The sequence below is a fragment of the Procambarus clarkii genome, chromosome 35 (genome assembly GCF_040958095.1).
Source record: "Procambarus clarkii isolate CNS0578487 chromosome 35, FALCON_Pclarkii_2.0, whole genome shotgun sequence".
Lineage (NCBI taxonomy): Eukaryota > Metazoa > Arthropoda > Malacostraca > Decapoda > Cambaridae > Procambarus > Procambarus clarkii.
The window spans coordinates 28,129,687-28,153,775 of NC_091184.1; the positions used below are offsets into that span (position 1 = coordinate 28,129,687).

The 24,089-nt window shown below is 45.3% G+C and overlaps 1 pseudogene; it reads right to left on the minus strand.

Annotated features, from left to right (window-relative positions):
• Positions 1-9,088, minus strand: part of LOC123768556 (zinc finger protein 99-like) — a 213,586-nt pseudogene extending 204,498 nt beyond the window's left edge.
• Positions 9,089-24,089: the final 15,001 nt, after the last annotated feature.

Genomic DNA, 24,089 nt, shown 5'->3' on the forward strand with positions numbered 1-24,089 from the left:
GAAGGCATTCACTCTGCTGGTGGGGGTGCCTTTGAAGTTATAGCAGGTAGGCAGAGAGTTTTAAGAAGGCATTCACTCTGCTGGTGGGGGTGCCTTTGAAGTTATAGCAGGTAGGCAGAGAGTTTTAAGAAGGCATTCACTCTGCTGGTGGGGGTGCCTTTGAAGTTATAGCAGGTAGGCAGAGAGTTTTAAGAAGGCATTCACTCTGCTGGTGGGGGTGCCTTTGAAGTTATAGCAGGTAGGCAGAGAGTTTTAAGAAGGCATTCACTCTGCTGGTGGGGGTGCCTTTGAAGTTATAGCAGGTAGGCAGAGAGTTTTAAGAAGGCATTCACTCTGCTGGTGGGGGTGCCTTTGAAGTTATAGCAGGTAGGCAGAGAGTTTTAAGAAGGCATTCACTCTGCTGGTGGGGGTGCCTTTGAAGTTATAGCAGGTAGGCAGAGGGCAAAGAATACTTGAAGTGGGATATTGTTTATTGACCATCCTTTTGACTCGTTCTGCATTCATTATACCCACTTCCTTCACTCGGATTTGATGACTTCACTTTTGCTGCTTCGTTTCAAATGTTGTCTTCGTCGTCTGTGCTGTGTTTCTGTCAGTGACTGGTGTTGCTTGGTAGAAATCCGGACGCCTGTACGTTTTTGAAGTCTGCTCGTTTCTCCAACATTCTATCTCTCTGCCTGTCTCTCTCTCTTTCCTGTCTGTGTCTGTCCATTTGCCCGTCTTTTCATGTACCGTAAAGGCTCCGCACATCAATTGGTTCATCCACATGTCAGTTTCTTAGCTCATCAATCCGCATGGACAGTCATTGCCTTCCCTACGCGGCCTTTCGATCCGTTCAAGTGTCGATTAACCCGTCCGAATATTAATCATTCCTTCCAAAAATGAATCACTCCAGCTAAGTGTCACTCAATCCGGCTAACGCACGTATAATAAAACACCGTCGACATCAAAAGGTTCAATACTTAATAGTGAACTTAAGCGTAACATCGAACATTTCAAAGAATCATGATCAATGGCTCAGACCACGGAGCCGACATTTCTCCGACTATAACGCTGCACATATCGTAATGACTAGGCTTGTGTGCGCTACAACGCTCTGTTTCATGCGTGGCAGGAGTGTGCATCATAGCATGGCCTGCCTCCTTATCCTACTTACTGTAAAGTCATGTACCACCTTCCCTAGACCTTTAAGTTTTCCAGAAGGTTTTTTGATAGGGTTTCAGCTGTTCATAATATAGCTTTCCCTGAGAGAAAGGAGAAGATAGGGAAGAGCGATGAGGAAGGGAATAAAAGGGGGAGATGGGGAAGGTGAGGGGAGACCCAGGCACCGCCAGGTACCTATCTAGATATTAAGGCATCTGGCGACGCGGCCGCACAGCAAACAGCTTAACAGTAGTGGGACTGAGGCACTGGAGGCGGACGGACGTGCCGTGAATCGCTCTCCCAGTATTACACAAAGTAACCTGATTTGTTGCTCAAATAAATAACCATTAGGTTAGTTGTTTATCAAGTGCGTCAGTTTAGTGGTGTGGGATTAGGATTGATTTTATAGTACGTTAGAGATATTTTTACTTGTAGTCGCATGTTCAGAGTCATTACCCCAATATTGAGTAAATTACTGGTGCTAATTACCTTGTTCTTGAATACATGTTTGTGCTGTGCTACTCCGGGCTAGCTGCCATGTTGGGACAGGTTATTAAAAATGGGTTATTATTCCTCTGCTTTGACTCCTGGTTTTCGTCTCCTTGTCGCGCATAATCACTCCTCTAAAGACCAAGGTAATTCATGTTCTACTCAAACTTTGAATTAGGGGCCGGGCCTCGAGTCCGCAGTAAAACAACTGGAGTGAGAACAAGATATAGTAACAAACAAGTAACACCCTATCAAGCAAGCGGGCAAGCAACATCATATAAAGCAAGCGTATGGCACCCCGACGAAGCAAGGAGATGACACTATGAAGCAAGCAACACGAAGCAAGCAACATCCTCTGAGGCAACACTAAAATAAACACCCTATGAAGCGAGGAAGCAACACCAGTCTAATGGACCTCGTCACTATTGATTAACACATTTAACCGTTGTGACACATCTCTGTAGGTGTGGCCATCCTCAGGGTCATGTCCGAGGGGGGTAGAAATAGCCTAAGCAACTCTATCCCTTTGAGATGTATTTTTTCCTTGTCTCAATAAACATACTTGAATTTCTGAGTCTGTGACCAGTGAGTAGGCTGCTGCGACGATACCTCCTCACATGTGGGTTCATAGGCTCATACCCAGTTATGAAAAAGACGGGTTAACTGGTGGTGGTGGTGTCCCGTTATGAGCAGGTTGGTTAGCAGGGGGCAGTTACCCAAATCAACAAACTGGTGGTCAACTCTCAGTGCACATGGCAGTTTGTGGCCGCTGGCTGTCAATTTAACCACTGTAGCACTAGTTGGATTATATATAACAATTTAAAAAAAAACGATCAAGCGTTTAGATACGAATCAAGTTTGGCAAACGTGAGCACGAGGGTGAGGCTACGAGCAGAATGATGTCCAAGATAATATTATAGTTCAACTCTCTTGTTACTTCCAATTATTATTATCCTCTTCCATCTGTTCTGTCCCTTATCTATCGCTGTTTCTGGCGAGTTTAGCGCAAAGATCACATTCACATACTCATGCCCGTGCCACCTCTTGGTGGGTTAATCTTCATCAATCAATCGAGTTTAATTAGCTTTGGTGTTGGGTTTAAGGTCTATCAATCTCTTGAGGATTATTAGGGTTACCACAATAGCTTAGTGCCCAACCAGCAAGTGTCCAGAGAGGAAATCATTTGACTTTAAACCCGATGACCCTTTGTTATAATGATTGGGCGGGAGAATGACTGCTTATAGAGACACATATCATGATACCCCCATACCTGCCTCTGCACGTCATCATCTCCTCCACAACCCCAGAACATAACCCGCCACACCTCTCCCTCCCTCCCCCCAACATCAACTTCCTCCAGTAACCCCCCCATGCCCACAACCCCCGGGGCGGCTCACCCGTCCCACACTTCTCACCACCACTATGGCGCCAGACAGGGATTAGTGCAGCTGGTCTTGTCTCTGCGTTGTCGCATGCCTTCCCCCTCTCCGTCCCCCTCCCTACCAAAGTTCTTTGGCTCCGTCCAACGCTACTGGAAGATCCTCCTTATCCTTCCCTTCCTCCGGAGCTTGGTATATCTTGTTCGTTGTCATCCTTCTATTATTTACGTTAGCATCTCCCCATTACTTCCTCTCTAACACGAGCAGCACACCTCTAACACGAGCAGCACACCTCTAACACCAGGTGTGTGCTCCACCTGCACACAACTAGCACATCTGTACACGTCTTCTGACAGGATTTTGTTTTCTGTACCTCAAAAAGTATAGGGCTACATTGTTGTTTATTCTCAGATCTCAACTGAGCTACTCGTAAACAAAAACATCTCTCGCAACTCGAACTTAAATATCACTTTCAGCTGTAGTCAAGACAATGGACTTGACAATGGTCCTGGACGAACCCAAACAACGTCGTCGTCGTCTCCTAACCTTCTGGTGTGTGTTTTGGTCATCAGATCTTTAGCAGATCTTCAGCCAGCTTGGGGGGTAGAAATAGCCTAAGCTACTCTATCCCTTTGAGATGTATTTCTTTCTTGTCTCAATAAACATACTTGAACAGCTACGTTATTGTGACTCATCATCTGCTGACAGTGATAATTTTTATTTACTGGTGGAATCGGATAATGCTAATCTTCACAACGTAAGGATAGCCTAATCAGTGACTGGGTTAGTCTTGACCGCTCATGGTGGCTGTACGGAATGTGGGGTTGGCCTGTATCCAGTAACATCTCTTAGTATTTTTCCTTGTAAATTTATGTAAATCTGATCTTTATATTCTATATTATTTAATAAAACAAAATGTAACATCTCTAACAGGTAGCTGATGGAGTTGTGTTATAGAAGGCCGTGTTACCTACAAGAAACTTTGTTGCACAATTACAGTAGTGATTTGTATATAATTACAATATATATAATACAATAACTACAATATAAATACAATAAACTACAATATACGAGAAAATCCTTTTGTAACAATGTAACGGAATTGAGATGTTGCTGTAAAAGTCATCCTGCGACAAGAGGATTATTAGGGGGTTGAATGGCTGTTTGAAGTGTTAATTATTACATTATCATAATATGCTTGTTGCAGGAATCAGTGAAACTCTTTCATTTTCTAAACAAACCAACGTAACAGCGTAACTTAATTAAGTCAAACCTAAAATGTTCAGAAATTCTTAGCAGCTGTGCGAAACAAGTCAGAAAATTTGGGCATTTCGACTATTTATGGCACCTCGAACATATGCTTCAGTACGTTCATTATTGTCTTGCCTAACATCTTAAGACACGGCGTTTATATTTTATTTTTATTTTATTTATTTATATACAAGAAGGTACATTGGGTTTGTGAGATTACATGGCGTAGTATTTACAATCTTGTAAAGCCACTAGTACGTGCAGCGTTTCGGGCAGGTCCTTAATCTAACAGATTATTTTAAGTAGGTAAATTCTAGCAGAATTAATTAAATGATAAATACATTGCAAGAAAACAATTATTATTGTTGCATATATGCATATATTGTTATATATATTATTGTTGCAACTTTATGCACCATGCTTCCCTTCGGTTGATATATTCTCCTCGGGGCTTCCAACCTCGACCGTCTAGAGCTGGGCAGCGTAGTGCGCATGCGCCGCCCCAAATGTAAACAATAACATTTGAGTGTTACTCTTGAGGGAGCCAAGAGCAACAGCCGCTCAAGCATTTGGTGAATTATACCTCGCTGTTGGCTTAACTACCACACAAACAAACCATCCAACTGATCCTTGGCCAATAGGAAGTGAATTTTTAAATTCCTTAATGTGGCCAAAACTGCCAGTAGAAAGTTGTTCTTGTAAACTGCATTACAGCCATTGTTAAAGCGTCATGTGGACCAAGCATTAAAGTGGATTTAATGAGGTTTTTAATGTTTCATATTGACTTAAAATGCAAGAAAATTATTAATACAATAATTATGCTACTTTCTGATTACATTTTTTTTGTGTGTGGACTTTCAGGCAGGAGGGTTACTCAGTAGAACAAATATATATTAAGTTCTTGCGAGACAGGATCAAGTATAACATTTGGGTTCTACGGCTCATGCTCTGTGATATGAAAAATGGTTTACTGAGAATTGTATAAACTATATATAAATATAGTGTTTTCCCTTGTAAATTGATGTAAATATGATCTTTATATCGTTTATTATTTAATAAAGAAAAAAGTGGGTTGGAGAGGACAAAGGCCTCGGCGATCAAGACCATCGAGAAATAAAACATTTCAAAGAATTTGTTAAAAGTTTGATAGGGTGTGTGGCTAAGGAAATTTGTACTTAAGATAGACAAACTACGTATAAAAATTACTTTTCAACGATTGTGTAACTTTTTGCATGAATTTTATCTGTGGTCAAAGTATTTTGCCAGAACACTGAATATAAATTGGAACAAAATAGAACGCTAAACGATGGATATAAACTGAATAAGTTTAGATTCAAGAAAGACCTGGGTAAATACTTGTTAATACAATCCTCATTTGCCTCATGTCTCCAGTATAACAGTTTTAACTCTTAAACAAAGCTGACAAACACAAAAGTAAAACTTATGTCACTTTCACATAAAAATAAATGAATGAAAGTACTCACTCTGAGGGAGTTAACTACGCGAATCTCCAATGTGAGACACACAGACGTTTGTAAAGGTTTGTTCACAAATGATTCACAGAATAATAAATAGGAACCCGAGAATTAGGCAACTGTTGTAGGTTGCGTCATGGTTTAGGTTTATTAGTTGGCTTAGGCCCTGGGAACATTGAAAAGTTTATTAAGAGGCTTCCTGTTCCTTAATAATTAGGAACCAATGCACTAACCGAAATCAACAAGTGACACGCATTTTCAACTCATCTACAACCCCCTTCTCTTTCCCTCCCTTACCCCAGAGCACAACTTATTTGCAGGCAACGTTAAGCCGACGAGAATCTCCACACAACCGATAGCCTCGCCTCCCCATCACAAGGCCAACTAGCAAGTCATGTAAATATTAACACGCACGGGTTTACGATACAGTGTAATAACGGCCTCCAGGTCCTGAGAGCCCCAGCTAGACCACTGGAGATAAACCTTCAATTGTTTGTCTTCTTTCCTCACAATAACAAACACAATCGCTTCCAGTATACGAAAATTAAGAAAACAAAAACACGACTTTTGAGAAATTATATACAGAGTGTATGTGTGTGTGTGTATTTATATATTACATATGTAATCTATCTCTGGAGATTCGGCGGCACGTATGCTCGGGGACATCCTTGGGGTTGTACTGAGGACCGTGATTGACTTCTCTGTGGGAAGGAAGCGAATGTTTACAGAGATGAGCGAAATGTTGGGGGCAAGCAGCGGCGGAGCTGGCGGGCGCACGTCCAGCTGTCTAGCATATCGCCACCATCTTGACAACTTGACTTATTGACACGAGAGAGCGCTGGGCGGCTCAACAGACCAACTCGTCCGTTTCCCCGCAAGGAAGATGATTGCATCTTGGCTCCGTTGCGGCAACTGGACGCTACGTCTTTAGAAAAACATTCAAACGTGTTCTAAATTGGTCGAATACATTATCAGGGACATTTTATGAACCATAATAAGCTTAGTTTTCTTATTGTTCAAGCCCGAAGTCCTTCAGGATTCATTCAGACGCCGCGCATTCGAAGCCGCAAGACTGTACTGGATGGATAAGGTCCATTTATCTGCAAGAAATACCACAAATCTTGTGTCTGTGTACCCGAGGCGTCGTCCAAGCGGGAGATGGAACAGCACAGGGCTGTTTATACACCCCGTTCATTTTAATATTGACCTCGCTGACAGATATGAAGGAGGGCTCGCACCGGGAGTACAGTTACGTCTCCCAACGTCATAACACGAGGCCAGAACAAACGACTGGGGACCCAGCATGGTCCTTGAGGGACGCACAACACTGCTGTATTCAGTAATTATAGGAATTCCCAAGGGTAGGATTACAGCTTACATAGAAAGAAAATCTCGGAGGAAGAGGATCAGAAGGCTAGTGATATGTATACTCTAATAAAGGTAGCATTCCTGAGATTCTGCCCAGAAGAGGATTAGTTATAAATGTAATTTATTATTCTAATAACTTGTATAAATCGTTACAATGTAACAAAACTATCACAGCTCTAGATAAGGCGTCGGCAGCTTTCAAGTAACTTGTGCATAATTATATATATTATCCACTGTAAACTCATTAGCCGGATTATTAACTTTCTGAGGTAAGGGAATAGCTTCTAAGCTCTACTGTCAGTACCGTAGAGCTTAGGGTGGTAAAGATGTTTTCCGATATGTTAATATTAGATGTTAGGTTGTCAAAGTGGGCTGGAGTCCATACTCCACGAGCCTTGAAATTGAAATAAGTTTATTGAGGTAAAATACACACAAAGGGATGAGGTAGCTCAAGCTATTCTCACCCCGTTCAGTACATCATGTTAATACATAGACACACATCACAAACAATACAAGTCGTAAGAACAAACAATAAATAACAATACAATCAAGTAAGAATCAAACAATACAAGAGAGTAAACTCTCACAAGTCGAGCCTGGCCTCGGGCCGGGCTTGGGGAGTAGAAGAACTCCCAGAACCCCATCAACCAGGTATCAACCAGGTAATAAACATTACCAAACATTCTGAGAGATAAACCATCTACATTTCCTACCACGAGCCTTACTCTAGTAACAAACACCTAGCAGGTCAAGTAGAATGTGTATATAGTGATACCACTCCCGTATAATGTGTGTGCGTGTTAAACAGAGGCAGAGTGACACACAATGGACCGTATGCTATAAGCTCTCGTCCCCATGTGCCCACACGTCTCTACTGCTACACCGTGGCACATGAGAAGTGCTGCAGGTGTGACCGCTTCATAACTCTTCTTCCTCCCCCCTCCCACTCTCTCTATTTACGTATATTATGCTACAGAACGTTAAGGTATAGATGACCCCGCAGAAAGCAAAGCATAAAAAGCTATTTCAGATGAAATGAGCGGTTGAAAGTCGGTGTTTCCACAACCGCGACGTTGGCACTCCTTGTCCGACATTAATTCCCAGGAGTATCAGAGCCGCTGGACGCTTCCTGCCCCGGTCTCGAACTGACGGCAGCTTTCACAGCTTAGACTGGCCTCTTATTTATAAAATATGCAAAAGGTTTCTCTCGCGATATAAAAAATGATTTATCAGTAACCTTAAAATAGTTTTTCCCAGAATATTAAAAATTGGTATTGTAATCTAACGTTTAAAGCCAGGTTAATAAAACAGAGACGAAACGTATTCGTATTTGCATCAGTTTTCCCTAAAATTACTCGCTTCTGGTTCCTAAACCTCTCGAAGACCGGTAAATCTAAAGGGGAATACACTATTGCAGAATGAGGGCTGATATATATAGTGTATATTCCGTAAAGTCTTCACTAGACAGGATGTATGGTTATTCTCCGGAAGCTCTGTATACACAGACACCCGGGGGTGTAAGGCAGAAATGTACCTCCTCTCCTTCGTCTGGGACCATAAGTGGTTTCTGTAAGAGGCGCACTAACTGCCACAAACTGTTAAGTGTCCATAAGAGAATATCCCTCATATTCACTATTCTCTCTCTTTTTAACTCTTAAATTATCTAGGTGTCATTTACATAATTTTCCGTCATCCTCCCACCCCCCTCCCCGACTTTTCCAAACCATTTGAACATCGGAATCGGAAAAAATGGCAAACCCATAGGCTATTCCCTCCCGGGATCATCTAATAAATTAACAGAACGAAAATATTTTCTTAATACAAATATGCTAAATTTAAATTGACTTACCTTATTAAAGTCTGATTCTCTTTCTCCTAAAACAGTTTTGGCTGTCGAGCGTCCTGGAATAAAAAAAAAACTGGAAATAATATGATTTCAGTAATATATAATATCTTCAAACTAATTTATATATATTTACGCATACTGCCCCGTCAGACAACGGACATTAGCGAGGTATAGGTTAAGTAATAATTGTAATTACGAAGCAATAAGATGCTTATCTTAAGATACTAACAAGGTTAGGTAAGGTCGGTGTTTTCTATGAAGCTTTTTAAGGGTATCAATTATGTTTAGTATATCACCTATGCACTTAGTTAATAAGTCAATATTGACTATACGAATTTGCGAGAACGGGTTGCAGCGTCTGCCACCATCATCGCTACTAAAATTTAACTGTCATCAATAAAGACGGCAACATTCACCGAGATAACCCCTCAATAAACTACGGGATCACCATAGCCTGTGCTACTTGGAACTTTTTGTTCCAGGTAGCGAATCTTAAACAACAACAACAACAACCCCTCAATAATATGAAGTCTATCCTGACAGCCGCCAATAATGCAAGTTAAAACATAAATATCAAATCAATACTCCAGTTATTGGTACAACTAAATCACAGAAATAATTATGTTTTCTATGCCTCGTTCTCGAGAAGCTCGTTAGAGAGAGGAGAGAGAAAAAAGAAAGAGAGAAAGAAGAGAGAAGAGAGAGAAAAGAGAAAAAAGAGGAGAGAAGAGAAAGAGAGAAAGAGAAAAAGAGAAAGAGAGAGCCCAACATGCATTTCTAACCAAATTAAGATAATACATGCATAATGACATATGATTTACCTTCAACTTTATTCACCAGTAACTGAAGAAAACAGTTTAAGTGCCGAGGAAGAGAAGATGTGCAAGCTGCTAGAAAACACTCACATATGACAGTAAACCGAAAGCATACGAGAATAAAACCATCCATAGTCAACAAATTAGAATAAAGGATGGAGAGAAAACGAAAGAGAAAGCGATAGGTGGAGGGAGAAAGCAAAGAGCATGCGCAAGAGAAGGAATAGAAGCAACATAGAGAAGGGGTACGAATGAGGAAGGGATTAGTAATATGCTCATATCACATGGCCACCACGTACGGGCTATTCATGCCCGTGCCACCTTTTGGGTGGCTTAATCTTCATCAGTCAATCAATCAGTGAGCAATTGGAATGAGCTGAAAGGGGAGGTAGTTGAAGCTAACTCCACATATACTGACAAGAGTGAACATAGGGTGGGAGTCATTGCAATAGACCAGTGACAGAGGTGGGGACCAGAAGCTGAAGCCGGACCTACATCACATACAGGTAAGTACCACAACTAACGATGACAGCCCTGCTTAAAAAGAAAATCAAATATTAATATATATTATCTTAGCAAACTGAAACTACGCGGACAGGGAACCCGCCTAACTCCCCTCCAAGGCGGGCAGGGAAAGAACCCGCCACGCTCCCCTCCAAGGCGGGCAGGGAAAGAACCCGCCACGCTCCCCTCCAAGGCGGGCGGGGAAAGAACCCGCCTAACTCCCCTCCAAGGCGGGCGGGGAAAGAACCCGCCACGCTCCCCTCCAAGGCGGGCGGGGAAAGAACCCGCCACGCTCCCCTCCAAGGCGGGCGGGGAAAGAACCCGCCTAACTCCCCTCCAAGGCGGGCGGGGAAAGAACCCGCCACGCTCCCCTCCAAGGCTGGCGGGGAAAGAGCCGCCACGCTCCCCTCCAAGGCGGGCGGGGAAAGAACCCGCCACGCTCCCCTCCAAGGCGGGCGGGGAAAGAGCCGCCACGCTCCCCTCCAAGGCGGGCGGGGAAAGAACCCGCCACGCTCCCCTCCAAGGGGGGCGGGGAAAGAACCCGCCACGCTCCCCTCCAAGGGGGGCGGGGAAAGAACCCGCCACGCTCCCCTCCAAGGCGGGCGGGGAAAGAACCCGCCACGCTCCCCACCAAGGGGGGCGGGGAAAGAACCCGCCACGCTCCCCTCCAAGGCGGGCGGGGAAAGAACCCGCCACGCTCCCCTCCAAGGGGGGCGGGGAAAGAGCCGCCACGCTCCCCTCCAAGGGGGGCGGGGAAAGAGCCGCCACGCTCCCCTCCAAGGGGGGCGGGGAAGAACCCGCCACGCTCCCCCCAAGGAGGGCGGGGAAAGAGCCGCCACGCTCCCCTCCAAGGCGGGCGGGGAAGAACCCGCCACGCTCCCCCCAAGGGGGGCGGGGAAAGAGCCGCCACGCTCCCCTCCAAGGCGGGCGGGGAAGAACCCGCCACGCTCCCCCAAGGCGGGCGGGGAAGAACCCGCCACGCTCCCCCAAAAGCGGGCGGGGAAGCCGCCACGCTCCCCCCCAAGCCGGGCAGGAGCCGCCGCCACGCTCCCCCCAAGGTGGCCGGGGGGGGGGAGAGCCGCCACGCTCCCCAAAAAGCGGGCGGGGAAGCCGCCACGCTCCCCCCCCCCCAAGCCGGGCAGGAGCCGCCGCCACGCTCCCCCCAAGGTGGCCGGGGGGGAGAGCCGCCACGCTCCCCCTAACCCGGGCAGGAGCCGCCGCCACGCTCTCCCCAAGCCGGGCAGGAGCCGCCGCCACGCTCCCCCACAAGGTGGCCGGGGGGGAGAGCCGCCACGCTCTCCCTAACCCGGGCAGGAGCCGCCACCACGCTCCCCCCAAGGTGGCCGGGGGGAGACCCGCCACGCTCCCCCTAACCCGGGCAGGAGCCGCCGCCACGCTCTCCCCAAGCCGGGCAGGAGCCGCCGCCACGCTCCCCCACAAGGTGGCCGGGGGGGGGGGAGAGCCGCCACGCTCCCCCTAACCCGGGCAGGAGCCGCCGCCACGCTCCCCCCAAGGTGGCCGGGGGGAGACCCGCCACGCTCCCCCTAACCCGGGCAGGAGCCGCCACCACCGCCCACCAACTGCCTCTCGTAAAAACTTCCCACTGGGCTAAATATAATAACTGGCCCGCACCAACCCATATGGCACCGTCATTATGGACCACACACCAGAAGCCACGACGAGAGATTATTTTGCTCGTTCTCGCAGCCGTACAGAGCCAAAATTCGCATATTTCCTCCCTAACTACAATAATTATTCCCAATTGTACCCAGCGGGAAATGAGAGAATAATGAGATATTCAGATTTGTATCGTAGGAAGGGGGGCAAAAAAACACTAATAATAGGCATGTACTCTAGTATCCGTTTTGTTTATCCCGCGAAGCCCGTTTTTTGTGGGTTAATTTGTTACTGGACGCCTGGGTGACTCAAGCAACTGGCTCATAGCGCACCTCCTGGTCCTCAGTGACCACTCTTATATATTCCACAGGTGTCACTCCTTGCTAAAAATTTAATATAAATAATGTAGCTATCTAGAATAAACTTGTTAAACTTATGTTGTACTACGGACTTATTTATACGTGTATTTAGTTTAAGACTTCTATACATGATATCGAATTGCATTTACTTAATAAAAGAATATTAAGTAAATCCCTACATGTTCACAGTATATATTAGCATTTAAGTAAATGGGCGATGTAAAATAAGTACAGCAAAACTATATAAGATGTATACATTTTAATTATATACCATTTCTATTATCAAACAAAAATCAATTCTTGCAATATTACATTTTGTTTCAAATTTTAGAACAAAATATTATGACCGTAGGTTAAAAAATTGTATTTACTGTTGCTTTAAAAGTGGCAATATTTACGCTTATACATGGCAGATGACAGTCGCAATCACCCCCGCGGTTGAACCAAGCAGCGTCGGTGTCCTAGTAAACTATTATTACACGCATCACTAACTGGCCAACATGACTATGGGACACCCGAGGCCAACTCTTCCACTTACCGGATCTCTCCGTATAACAGGAGAGCTACATGGACCAGAAAACCCAAGGATGACACACACACACACCAAGGATTCCGCAACAGCATTGATCTGTCCTTACTACAGAGCGTGGTTGACAAATGGAATGCATTAGGGGGTGATGTGGTGGAGGCTGACTCCATACACAGTTTCAAGTGTAGATATGACAGAGCCCGATAGGCTCAGGAATCTGTACACCTGTTGATTGACGGTTGAGAGGCGGGACCAAAGAGCCAGAGCTCAACCCCCGCAAACACAACTAGGTGAGTACAACTAGGTGAGTACTAGCCATTGCTCTCACAGCTGATCTACCACTTCCAGACTGCTGCTTCTCTACATAACTATCTCCCTTTCCACATTACCACCCTCTTTACTTTCCTTCCCTTTCCCTCCGCACTATCTCCCATCAGTGTAATATCGCGTTTCAAATTCAACCCCTCCCTCTCTTCCTCCGTTTTCTTTCCCTCCCTCTCCTTCGGCACCTCCTCGAGCGCCAGCTTCACTATAATTATACTGATTCAAGCGTCGCTTAGCTCTCCTTATACACGTCACTGCCACCACACACCCGTGCCCCTCGGGAACGAGTAGTAAATAACTGCAGTACACACTTGAGGCAGTGGTGCGAGGAGGAGAACTCCATTCACATCCACTTTGCACAACACTAGAAGGGCCAGAGTAGTATACTGTAGTTCCAACAGATGCTTATACATACGTGGTTGTTAGAGGATCTGCATTTCATTCCTAACAGTGAGGCAAGAACATTTAATTTTTTTTTGTTTCAACATTTCAAGGCATTTCATTCCCAGTGAGTTAAGAACACACACAGCTACGCTAACTGCTCGCGTGGATATACAAGTAGTTACTGAATACCTGAGAGTTATAATTTACAAGTTACCAGACAACTGCAAGATTCCAAAAGCCGTGACTAGGGGAGCCGGTCGGCCGAGCGGACAGCACGCTGGACTTGTGATCCTGTGGTCCTGGATTCGATCCCAGGCGCCGGCGAGAAACAATGGGCAGAGTTTCTTTCACTTTATGCCCCTGTTACCTAGCAGTAAAATAGGTACCTGGGTGTTAGTCAGCTGTCACGGGCTGCTTCCTGGGGGTGGAGGCCTGGTCGAGGACAGGGCCGCGGGGACACTAAAAAAGCCCCAAAATCATCTCAAGATAACCTCAAGATAGGTTAAGCAAACTAGCTCTTGTACTAAAATACCTTTTTGCGGCAACCTATTCTTCCTCTGCCCCCTGCTTCCCCATTGACTCTGAGCAATATTTTCTTCATGCATTACAACAGCCAATTAATGCTAATATTGAAAATGGGAGAAAGGGGCACTAAACTTACCGCCTGTGGTCGCTTGCATACAAACTATGTAATGTGATGGGAATGATAATAGTTTGTGGAGCATTTGGGAAGGAAAACCTTCCCGCACGAGACCACTGAGAAATCTATAATAAGATTATTATTCTGACAATTACCCAAAGAAAGCGTCAAGCCTGAAGGCTATATAGTCTTCAGGCTATAGTCCAGCCCGAAACGCTGCGCGTACTAGTGGCTTTACAAGATTGTAAATACTATGCTATGTATTCTCTCAAACCCAATGTACCTTCTTGTATATAAATAAATAAATAAATAAATAAATAAATAAATAAATAAATAAATAAATAAATAAATAAATAAATAAATAAATTAAATAAATAGTACGATCTGTGTCACAATACTCAAGAGTTCTCAGAAACCATTCGGGTGCCAGTGGTGTCGAAGAAATCAGATTCTCCTAAGATTGTATTCTAAGAACGCCTTTGATACCGTTCTCCACACATGCCAATGCTACAAAATGAATAAGCAAGAAATGAGGTCCAGTGGACAGAAAAAGTATTTAGACATATACCAAGATCACAGTGCCGTAAGAATTAGTTAAGTTACCCATCATATTATTGATAAATATGAACAACCTATTAGTGTTAACATATTTCTTTTTATTGAGATTGCAAATGAAGCACAACTATCGTGAAAATATGAGCGTGGTGGACGGTTCACCACCAGGGCACAAGGTAGTGCTAGACAAATTGAAGGAATGGTTGTTCCCCTTTAGAGGCTGTATGAAGAATATGATTGGGGGTGACGAACACGCTCTAGCTTCGTAAACATCAAATAGGTGGCTTATTTCCTACCAAATTTGACACAAAGACCTTATATATAAAGGCAGTAAGAAACAGACGAGACTTAACCTGCCCACTCTGTCCGGCTGTCCACCATGGCAGCCTAACCCAAACATCACATGAACAGAAAACTCAACAATAACGAAAATTCAAAAGATGGTGAATAGCCTCGCTCCACATGGCAGAGAGAGAGGGGCGTACAGGAGCAGAGGACGCTGATGCAGATACTGGCGGGAAATGGAGAAGATAATAGGTGACGGAGGTGATGGATGAATGTTAGTGAAGAGGGAGTGAAAAGGTGGAGGGAAGAGGGAGAGCTTCAGGGAAGGGGAGCAAAGATGCAGAAAGGGGGTGGGGGAGAGGGGGAGAAAAAGCGTGTGCAGTGAACATAAATTTGATCTAAGTGACGCCCTCTTCCCCCCCACCCCAACACACTTATCACACAAACTCTTTCTCAACCCCTCTGTCTGTTTTCATCTTCAACTTCTTCCTGTGTAACCTATTATTATTAACATCTTTACTGACAAAATTAATTACAATTTTGCCTAATCTGAGGATTTTGATAGTCTTATTAAAGTGAGGATAATGCTGGTATTCACTGTCACTGTGTAACCGAGGTGTATTTACTTATGTGAACTCACTATATGTGCTGCCAAGGCGAGCTTCAGCTCCTGAACCCAACCGTTCAGTCGCCGATCGCGCAGTTATAAAGCCTCTTCCCTCCAGATGTTCTGCTAGCCTCTCTCTCAATTACGATCTTTTCCATCACCTTACATGATGTGCAAAAGACACAGATATGTAGTTTAATGCCTCCTGTCTCGTTATCTTTATATTGGCACTACATTGCCTTTAACTCTCTGGCAATTCTCATATTTCCAATGACTTTTTATGTATCAAAGTAAGCGGCCAGCACAAGCTTCCGCTCCTTCTCTTAATATCCAAGGTGATATCTTATCTGGTCCTACAACCTTAACCGGGTCTACCGTCATCGTACTTCATCTTGAGTTATCTCAAAGTCCTCCAGTGTTGCTTGGGGGAGGGGCGTGCAGTGTGTATTTATTCACCTATTTGTATTCACCAGTGTGTGTGTGTGTGTGTGTGTGTGTGTGTGTGTGTGTGTGTGTGTGTGTGTGTGTGTGTGTGTGTGTGTGTGTGTGTGTGTGTGTGTGTATTTACCTAGTTGTGCTTGCGGCGGGGGGGGGGGTGAGTTCTGCTCTTTCGGCCCGCCTCTCAACTGTCAATCAACTGTTACTAACAACTATTTTTATTTCTCCACACCTCTCACACCCCAGGAAGCAGCCGGTGACAGCTGACTAACTCCCAGGTACCTATTTACTGTTAGGTAACAGAGGCATCAGGGTGAAATAAACTCTGCCCATTGTTTCTCGCCGGCGCCCGGAATCGAACCCGGGACCACAGGATCACGCGTACAGCGTGCTGTCCGCTCTGCCACCAGCCCCCGAGTGTGGACTCACCTAGTTGTGTTTGCGGGGGTTGAGCTCTGGCTCTTTGATCCCGCCTCTCAACTGTCAATCAACTGGTTGTGTGCGCGCGTGCGTGCGTGCCTGTGCTGCCATGGGGCACCAGCACAGGATCGCACCCTCACTGCCCGAGAGCGACTGACCGCCCTCTGAATACGAACCTCTTAAATTTATCAAACTTCTTAACTTTGGGAAAGTGTAACGACGACATTTTACGACATATTAAATAACCGGAGTTTAGGTGCCCAACTCTTCGACACAACCCTCCCCCCCCCCACCACAATACGTCAACCCCCCACCCCAACGACGAATCCGTCCCCCCCCCCTCCCCCACCCGTTCCGTCCAACAGGGGCAAGCATCCCATACTTCACCAGCCTCTACACCGGCCGCCTTCTCTATCACTATCCTTATCTCCTAGTGAAGTGTCCACTCATGAATAAAGACGAATTGTGAGGCCACTACAGTACCTCTGCTGGGGAAAAGAGAGAGAAGAGAGAAGAGAGAGAGAAAAGAGAGAGGAGAGAAAAGAGAGAAGAGAGAGAAGAGAAAAGAGAGAAGAGAGAGATAGCTTTCTACAAACCAGAGGTCTCATGCGGTGCTTTCAGTCTCTAATAAAAATACTAATATTAATCTAATTTCTTTAATATAAGTGCTAAAAATAATTTTTTTTAATTTAATAAATTAAATTAAAACTCTCACTGTTTATATACAGTGAGAGTTTTACTATAGTCCAGGGGCCAGATTCACGAAGCAGTTACGCAAGTACTTACGAACGTGTACATCTTTCCTCAATCTTTGACGGCTTTGGTTACATTTATTAAACAGTTTACACGCATAAAAACTTCCCAATCAACTGTTGTTATTGCTATAAACAGCCTCCTGGTGCTTCGGAGCTCATTAACTGTTTAATAATTGTAACCAAAGCTGCCAAAGATTGAGAAAAGATGTACAGGTTCGTAAGTGCTTGCATAACTGGTTCGTGAATCTGGCCCCAGGACCATATTCAGGGTTGTAGTATACTTGCTGATTGGTCAGTAGGCACTTGTGGTTACTAATATAATTACTAATAATAATATACTACTTCATGTTTTCTCGCGGTATGTGATTTGGCCTACAAATCTCAGAATTTCGCAAAATATTGCGTTTTTAAACACGTTTTCTCACATTTTGTTTTATACTAAAAATCATCGAATATTTAGACGTTTATCATCCCTTAATAGCCCTCCATTAGGCTATAAGCCCAACACCAAGCCGTGTACACTTTATAAACACTGATAGGCTTATCTGACTTTTTTGGTGTGTGTATTCACCGAGTATATTTCATTCCTGGACAATTTCCAGGCCTAATGTATTCATACCGCTTGATCAAGAAGCACTTGTGAAGGCCCTTAGTAACCCTCCAGCTGTTGGTCTTAAACCCAACACCAAACATAACATATTGCGAGGCTTTAAAGAACATTAACAAAATGCCAGTTTTTCTTGGTCTGAACTAAAAAAAAATGGGACTAGATGGTTTGTAGAAATAGCCTAAGCTACTCTATCCCTTTGAGATGTATTTTTTCTTGTCTCAAGAAACGTACTTTAACTAGATGCTTTGTACCAAGTAACATACAAAGGACCTGGTGGCTGGGGTTGTCCAGACGTTCCCTCTTCAATATTGAAATTGAAATAAGTTTATTAAGGTAAAATACACACAAAGGGATGAGGTAGCTCAAGCTATTCTCACCCCATTCAGTACATCGTGTTAATACATACATATACACACTTCACAAACAATAAACATATTACCAAACATTCTGAGAGATAAACTTATACATTTCCTCTTCAACAGATATAAGTTTTACTTAAAATATACGAAATGTTCACACATTGGTACTAGCAGCTGTGAGTGGAGGTGTAATGTGTCCCTAAGCAACAGTGAATGCAGATATAATGCAGTCTGTCCTCCTTAAGATTTCTCAACGTCTAAAATGCCCTTATCCTAACCCCTCCAGAGGAAAACCAAAACAGAAAACGGGACAGTATGTCAATTTCGCGAGCCGCTATCATTTTCTAGTACGACGATTTTTTGGCCTTAGAGTTATACGTCAAAATGCAATTCTTTCTTATGCACCCCATACCCATCCCGTAGGCGGTGGTGTAAAGGGTTACAGAGGCACATAATCGGTTAAATGCGACGCTCTATTAGGAGGACGGGTTGCAAATGTGTCCCAAAAAATTACATTAATCTAAATTAGAGTAACAATTATTTTTAAATATAGGTAATGGTATGGCAACAATCATGTTATGTCGGTATCAGCAACATCAATATCGAGGTGGAAGAGAGGGAAGAATGATGGAGGGGAGGGGGGGGGGAGGGGAGGGAACTATCAGGGGGAAAGCGCCAAGTCATTACGACTATATAGCACTGGGAAGGGGTCAGGATAAGGATTTTGGGATGGGACGGGGGAGGGAAGGAGTGGTGCCAAACCACTTGGACGGTCGGGAGGGGGGGGGGGGGGGGGGGAGAGCGACCCGGGAGCTACCGGGTAACCCCCCCCCCAACAACTCTAGTCCTCTATTACCTCTAATAAGAATGATTCAACTAAACACTTGGGTTTTGTTCCACGGTGGAAATACTAAATTAAAAATATTCTGAGAGGACTTCAAAATATTAACACCAATGACATCGAAGCGGAAAATATGCAGAAAAAAAAGGAAAGTGAAAGTAGCAGTAACAAGTCCTGTTTACGTAGGGAATTTTGAAGTCCAATCCTTAGCCGGAAATGACGTCAGAGGAAAAACATAGCCTGTAGAGGTATCATAGCCTGTAGAGGTATCATAGCCTGTAGAGGTATCATAGCCTGTAGAGGTATCATAGCCTGTAGAGGTATCATAGCCTGTAGAGGTATCATAACCTCTAGTATCATAACCTGTAACCGATTCAACTTGACCCCTTACACACTGCAAAAGAGGTTCCCCAAGAGGACCATAATCCCTAGTTTGAGAACCAATGCTCTAGATTCTCCCCCCCTTAATCTCGGATCCTACCCCCCCCCCACCTCTAGACAACCTTCTCTCTCACTTATCTTCCCCTCCCCCCTCTTCCCCCTCAATATTAAACTCTTCACTTAACACTTAATTCCACTCAGGATGCGGCCCCCATAAATCAGGGCGCTGAATAACCCAACCTCGCCCTGTGATGACCATAACAGACAGGTTTGATGTGTCTCGTGTGGGTGGGAGGGAGGTGGGGAGGAGATGATATATCTAGGGTGACAAGGGAAGCATGTAGGAAGTTTATAAGGTCCAGGGCAGGAGTTTAAGGAAGGTACGTGGAAGAGGGCCGGTGGGAGGAGAGAGGGTATCAAGCATGATGGCAGTATGTGCGATTGTGCATGGGGAGGGAGGGAGGGAGGGAGGAAGGAAGGAAGGAAGGAAGGAAAAGAAAGAAAGAAAGAAAGAAAGAAAGAAAGAAAGAAAGAAAGAAAGAAAGAAAGAAAGAAAGAAAGAAAGAAAGAAAGAAAGAAAGAAAGAAAGAAAGAGAGAGAAAGAGAGAGAGAAAGAGAGAGAGAAAGAAAAAGAGAGAGAGAGAGAGAGAGAGAGAGAGAGAGAGAGAGAGAGAGAGAGAGAGAGAGAGAGAGAGAGAGAGAGAGAGAGAGAGAGAGAGAGAGAGAGAGACAGAGAGAGAGACAGAGAGAGAGACAGAGAGAGAGAGAGAGAGAGAGAGAGAGAGAGAGAGAGAGAGAGAGAGAGAGAGAGAGAGAGAGAGAGAGAGAGAGAGAGAGAGAGAGAGACAGAGAGAGAGACAGAGAGAGAGAGAGAGAGAGAGAGAGAGAGAGAGAGAGAGAGAGAGAGAGAGAGAGAGAGAGAGAGAGAGAGAGAGAGAGAGAGAGAGAGAGAGACAGAGAGAGAGACAGAGAGAGAGAGAGAGAGAGAGACAGAGAGAGAGAGACAGAGACAGAGACAGAGACAGAGACAGAGAGAGAGAGAGAGAGAGAGAGAGAGAGAGAGAGAGAGAGAGAGAGAGAGACAGAGAGAGAGAGAGAGACAGAGAGAGAGAGAGAGAGAGAGAGAGAGAGAGAGAGAGAGAGAGAGAGAGAGAGAGAGAGAGAGAGAGAGAGAGAGAGAGAGAGAGAGAGAGAGAGAGAGAGTATGTGTATTCAACTAGTTGTATTCACCTAGTTGTGCTTGCGGGAGTTGATGCTCTTTCGGCCCGCCTCTTAACTGTTAATCAACTGTTACTAACTTCTATTTTGTTTCCACACGCACACACACACCTAGGAAACATCCCGTAACAGCTGACTAACTCCCTGGTACCTATTTACTTCTAGGTAACAGGTGCATCAGGGTGAAAGAAACTGCCCATTGTTTCTCGCCGGCGCCGGGAATCGAACCCGGGACCACAGGATCACGCGTCCCTATATGTCCCTATAACTTGATCTCTTGTTTACTGCGCTCTGAAGCGAGTTTATTTGTATATCTGTGTCTTCAGCTACAAATAACCAGGTATGTATACAAATTGTACATTGAAAAACCATAACAAATTAACAACGATTGTCACAAATCCCTGAACACTGTCCCCTTACTCCCACCCAATACGAGATAAAAATCCCAGGACCCGAATTAGGCTGGGAATAGAGCGTCTCCTTGCAAGACAGACAGTAAGGACAAAACCCCTCAGATTAGCGTAGGAGTCTCGCCCCTCGGGAGCCCGGCGCCTGGCAGTCCGGTCTCAACAGCTGATCACCCAAACACCACTTGATGGCATTCACAGCTGACTGGACGATAACAAAGGCCTTGAGCCTCTCAGACCATTGACAAGGAGCAGGGGAGAAGGGAAGGGCTTTTACAGGTGCTATATTCGACCTATTTGCCTGACAGTGAGGGCCTCAAAGGGAGTTATTTGTCCAATGGTTTGGCGCACATAAAGAAAGGGACATATTGGCCAATCAAATCCAGTGGCCGGGCGGACAGGGAAGAGCAGAGGCCACACACGTGATAAGGGGTGTGGCGCGAATGGTTTTTATATTTTGTTTTGATTACGGTAATCAAAACACGTCTGGCGTAGCTACAAAGGCTACTGCCATTAGTGTCCCTCCTCCCATCACAGTCATCAGTACTACTCGGGGTTTGTTAACATACACACGTCAGTTTCCCAGTATGTCCACACAGTTTTACCTTAGCCCTGGACTATGGACTTAGGTATATTTGCTATTTGGTCAGTAAACTATTGTTGAGGTTGCAATAACCCTTTCAGAAGTTGGTAGGCCTGAAGCCCACCACCAAAAGAATATAATCAGTTTCAGTGTGATTGTGAACAATTGTGTGCAAGAGCGCAAATGGGTATGTGGCCATGTATAGATGTCCTGCGTGTGTATGTGCCTGTCTGTACACATGGTGGTGGCCGTAGCCAACTACCGGTCACCGAGCGTCAGGTAAGGTCATCAAGTCCACATCACACGGCCCACTGACGAGGTGCCCCCCCTAACACCCCCCCCCCCAACCCACACACACACACCTCCCTGCCCTCACACACCTCCGTCACTCCCCCTTAACCTCAAAACACACCCCCCAGCCTTCAACAAACCTCCACCACTCCCCCCCCCCACACACACACCTTCATGACTAGGAATCCTGCTCACGCCTCCTACTGATTTTCTCTTTGGCATAGTGCTATGTCCCCATAATTATCTATCTTACACCCCCCCTCTTTCCCACACACACCACACATTCCATTCCGACACCACTTCACCATCACACCCCACCCCATACACCCTGCAGATCACCCCCCACCCCATACACCCTGCAGATCACCCCCCACCCCATACACCCTGCAGATCACCCCCCACCCCATACACCCTGCAGATCACCCCCCACCCCATACACCCTGCAGATCACCCCCCACCCCATACACCCTGCAGATCACCCCCCACCCCATACACCCTGCAGATCACCCCCCACCCCATACACCCTGCAGATCACCCCCCACCCCTCGCCACCCCCAACTTTCATATAATGTTCAGTTCAACAAGCGTGTCGGTGTTGCAAAAGCAAACATGGCAACCTTAATCAATGGACACTCACTCATGTTCCCATAAGTGATCAGTGGCTTTATTTAAGGATCATTACCCCAAACGTCTCTCATTCTTCAACCACTCTGGCCAGACACCTTCCCCAAGATGATCAGCGTCTGATCAAAACATGGTTTCGTGCAACGTGAGTTTAGAGTTATCTCAAAATGACTACATTTTTTCCAGTCAAAGATGTAATACTCTAGTGTATGTGTCCCATTCCACTCTTCCTAATCCCGTGCCAAAACGATTCTACAAAGCTCGTTGTGTTTTTGTTAAAACTTAAAATATATTGTAAGGTGAGAACTTGAGAGGACGCGCAAATGAGAGAGAATGTGAGGCTGTGTTAGGCTTGGTTGGGTTGGGTTCAGCTAGACTAGGCTGGGCTGGTCTTAAAATCCGTCTGTCTTGTATCCGCCAACAGTCACAGTTCGCTGTGTCCGAGACCGGCAGGGATTGATGGCTATACAAGGAGCTCAACCCCAGGGGAGGAGGGAGTGTGGATTGTGATGAAAAAAGAAGAGAATGGTGGTGGTTGATGGTTATTGTTGTGGGTGGTGGTGGTTGGTGGTTTTTGTTGTGGCTGGGAGCCTCGTGAGCGCCTCCCCAAGACACCAGGCAGCTCTCCCCAGTGGCCCAAGGATCGTGAAGGCAGAAGCCAGCACTCAAACACTTATCTAAGAATCAACACACTCGCCACCAAATTTTCCACAAGCAATTACTTTACTTCAACACACCCTTGTATCAACTATCTCAATTGCTACCTAATTTACGAGTAGTTTGTGTGTGTGTGTGTGTGTGTGTGTGTGTGTGTGTGTGTGTGTGTGTGTGTGTGTGTGTGTGAGAGAGAGAGAGAGAGAGAGAGAGAGAGAGAGAGAGAGAGAGAGAGAGAGAGAGAGAGAGAGAGAGAGAGAGAGAGAGAGAGAGAGAGAGAGGAGAGAGAGGAGAGAGAGAGAGAGAGAGAGAGAGAGAGAGAGAGAGAGAGAGAGAGAGAGAGAGAGAGAGAGAGAGAGAGAGGAGAGAGAGGAGAGAGAGAGAGAGAGAGAGAGAGAGAGAGAGAGAGAGAGAGAGAGAGAGAGAGAGAGAGAGAGAGAGAGAGAGAGAGAGAGAGAGAGAGAGAGAAGAGAGAGAGAGAAGAGAGAGAGAGAAGAGAGAGAGAGAAGAGAGAGAGAGAAGAGAGAGAGAGAAGAGAGAGAGAGAAGAGAGAGAGAGAAGAGAGAGAGAGAAGAGAGAGAGAGAATGAGAGAAAAAGAGAGAATGAGAGAAAAAGAGAGAATGAGCACATATAAGATTGAGCAGCGTCTGCCCTCGTTTACCAAGGTAAACATCCAGCTTCCTCAATAAGCAAGTCGAGGGGTGGTCAGAAACAGCAGCATTAAGGACCAGATTCGCATACCCTTCAGCCAAGACCATTCATACATCATGATTAAGGTCAGTTCCATTAAAACAGTACTAGTGGAGTGTGGCAAGGCTGTGCCAAGCTTGGCGCAACTTGGCGTAGCTACAGATAGAAACATTTGGAAAAGAACAAATGGAAAGTGGAGGGGGAAGATGGATAAAAAAAAAGATAGACGAGAAGGAGATAAGTTGGG